Genomic DNA, 3,519 nt, shown 5'->3' on the forward strand with positions numbered 1-3,519 from the left:
GGGTCCGCTCTTAACACAGCAAAGTCAGCAGGTGAAACCAGGGGTTAAAAATAGTCCCCCATTCAAATGCCAAGACAACCATCGGGGGAATTATGTATTTTGGATGTTTCTTTGAAGCCTCCAAATGATGACAAAGAGCTTATCATTAGCTCTTTCTCTAGCATAAAGAGTGGCAAGCACATTTGTACAATTCAGGAGGCAACATAAGGATGGGGGCACCCCAATTTTACACTACTACCACTCCTCACCACTATCACTCTTCACCTTAACCCATTTCTGACTCTCAGAAATACCTCCTGGCAAAGTACTTGGCACCACCTGGAGTAGTTTATAGGTGGAGCTTTTAGAATCTAAATTTCTGAATTGGGTGGTGGTGGTGGTAATACAAATTCACTAATATGTAATTTTAATGTCACTTTAGTAAATAATATGATATCATTTTTGCAAGCAATGGCATGAAAGTAATGTTGCAATTTAATAGGAACTAGCAAGAAATCAAAATCGTAAAAATTAGTTTCCTCATCTGTAAAATGAAGTGGTTGGGGAAGGTGATTGTCAAGGTCCCTTCTGGCTTTATTAAGATGCTCTGATTCTGAGTTTCTATTCTGTATATAAACAAGATCATTAATTTGAACTCATAGTATTTATTTTAAAACATATATTTTAACACATGTATATTTAAGATTTTTTTCAGGTTTCCATGGGTTGTATTATGCTATTTCACTCCGTAAAATAGCAATTATTCTTATGGCTGAACACTGAATCATTTTAGTTTGCCAAATGCTCTGGACTCTCTCATGATTAAATAAGATACATACACATAAGACAGATTATTACTAGCTGTGATTACTTTGAATGAATAAACAACTCAGCACACATATTCTTAATCAGAATATAGACTTCACTAAATAGTTTTGACGTCTTACTTCACCCTAAAGCTGTAGACATTCTGAATTAATAAGTGCAATAAACATGGTCAACTTATTATTTGGGTCAGTTACAAATGTAATGAATATATTGTAAAGCACATTTTCATATTAAGATTTCAGTTCTCATCTGATTGGTATTCTCTTTCCCCTTTTTCTGAAGTGAAAGAGATTTTAAATCTGCTACCTATTACATACTATAATCAGAAAATCAGAATTTAAATATGTTGTCCAGCATTTACCATAGTAATTTCATTTTTTTATTCCATTTTCCATAGCAATAAAATACATTCAGAAACCAATAAATAAGATAAAATATCAATTCTGATAGCTTTATAGAAGAAAACAAAAAGAAATGTTGGCAAGAGAATAAATGCCTTTCACAATTTACCTCCAAGCTGTGTTTTGAGCTTCATTTTATACCACTTCTCCATATTTCTCACTATGTTTTAACCACAATGGATGCTCCTTGTGTACATTTTAAAATTTCACGTATCCATGATGTTCCCTCTCTTCTTCCCTGAATTAATTCTTTCCTTTTATTGCCATTGTGGTTATATCTTTATGATTGCATTTACTACTGTTCGGCACATTTGAGTTAATTGTATAATCTGTGTTTGATCCAGCCATAGGAACAGTCATAATCATTATTTCTCAGACTTTGTCCCAGATAACTAGTATGACATCGCTATCATCCCTCAAAACTTCCAATTATTTTGGGAAGTTCCTAAGGCATGTTTTACATGTTATTGTGGGCACCATCCTTTCCATTTTTGCATAACTAGATGCACTACCTTTTTCTAAATTATCACCTGAGAATATGCTTATTGATTTTTAGAAAGAGAGAGAGAAAGAAACATCAATGTGAGAGAGAATATCAATGAATTTCCTTCCATACATGCCCCGATGGGGGTATTGAACCAGCAACCTAGGTATGTGCCCTGACAAGGCATGAAACCCGCAACCTTTCTATATGTGGGAGGATACTCTAATCAACTGAGGCACCCTGGCGAGGGCTAGATGCACTACTATTTTGTTACTCTGAATGACATCCTACCATTTGCTGTCAAAGTGATTTTATCTAGAATGAAAAAATAAAATAAAACTTACTGACTTCCAGGGTTCAAATTCAAACTTGAATACCCATAGGGGACAGCCACGTTTCTTAATAGGGCATTCAAGGCTCTACATGACCTGGCCTCTATCTAATTTTCTAGTGTTATTTCTGAACTTTTCCTACCTTGAAATTTACACTCTATAAATAAATATCTGCTTTTATTTTCTCCCACATAACAGATGCTTCCATCCTTTAGGTCAGTGGTCGGCAAACTGCAGCCCGCGAGCCACATGCGGCTCTTTGGCCCCTTCAGTGTGGCTCTTTCACAAAATACCGGCTCTTCCACAAAATACTGACTTCTGCGCATGGGCCACGAAGTTTCAATCACACTCTACGTGCGTTCCCGCACGTGGTATTTTGTGGAAGAGCCACAATGAAGGGGCCAAAGAGCCGCATGTGGCTCGCGAGCCACGGTTTGCCGACCAAGGCTTTAGGTCATTATTTATATTGTTTCTAGTGCCTGAAATGTCCTCCCTACCCTTCATCAACTGATTCATTTTTTACCCACTCTTAAAAATTTAGCCAAAAGATAACCTCCTCCAGGAAATCTTACCTAAAAACCTCATATATGAGTTCATGCACTCTCCTATGTGCTAAACATTTTAAAAAATAATAATGCCAGCTAACTTATTGAACACTCTGTCAATAGCCCTCTTAGGTAGACACTGGTATCATTCTTATTTTACTGATGAGAAGACAGAGCTCATGTATATTTTCTAAGTCACATAGCTAATAAAGTGAATCATAACAATTTATTTTCATCCTTTGAAAATGAAATGAGAAATGGCCCTAATCACATTTAATAAGATAATAAATTTATGTGTCTGTTCTCTATAACACATTCTTCTTTTTCAACTTAATGGTACACTGATTAGAAATATGCAATTGGAATTTAGGAAGAAGCTCCAGGCAGAAACATAAGTTTAAGGATTGTGTATTCTAGTTGGTTATTGAAGCTAAGGATTTGTTGAGATCACCTGTGTAGAGCTTTTAGAGTGAAAGGTACGAGAATTGAGGATGGCATGTTGGAGGTTTAAGAGGTAGTTAGAGAAACAGAAAAAGGCATAGACACCGAGTTAGGAGTGAGGAGAGATATCACAAATTCCAGAGAGGACAAGTACAGAAAAACAAAAACAATCAGCAAAGTAAAAGGCTCAGAAATGTCAGTAATATGAGGACTGAAAGAAATGATTGAATGGAAGAAAGAGACTAAATGAGTTGTAGATAAATGGGACCAAAAAGTGAAAGCAGCACATGAAGCATGCGTGTTCATGAATGAAATTCTGGAAGAAAGTAGGACGGAAGAATCAAGGTTGAAGGGAGATGTAGTTAGTTTAGTATGATTCTCAGTGGACAGGGAAGAGAAAGCGAAGAAGAAAAAACTGGAATGTAATAGAGAGGAAATATTGACTGATCAAAGTTACAAGAAGAGCACAATTGAAGACCCATCCCCTTTGACAAAAAGGATGGAAGAAA

The sequence above is a fragment of the Myotis brandtii genome, unplaced genomic scaffold (assembly GCF_000412655.1).
Source record: "Myotis brandtii unplaced genomic scaffold, ASM41265v1 scaffold110, whole genome shotgun sequence".
Taxonomy (NCBI): domain Eukaryota; kingdom Metazoa; phylum Chordata; class Mammalia; order Chiroptera; family Vespertilionidae; genus Myotis; species Myotis brandtii.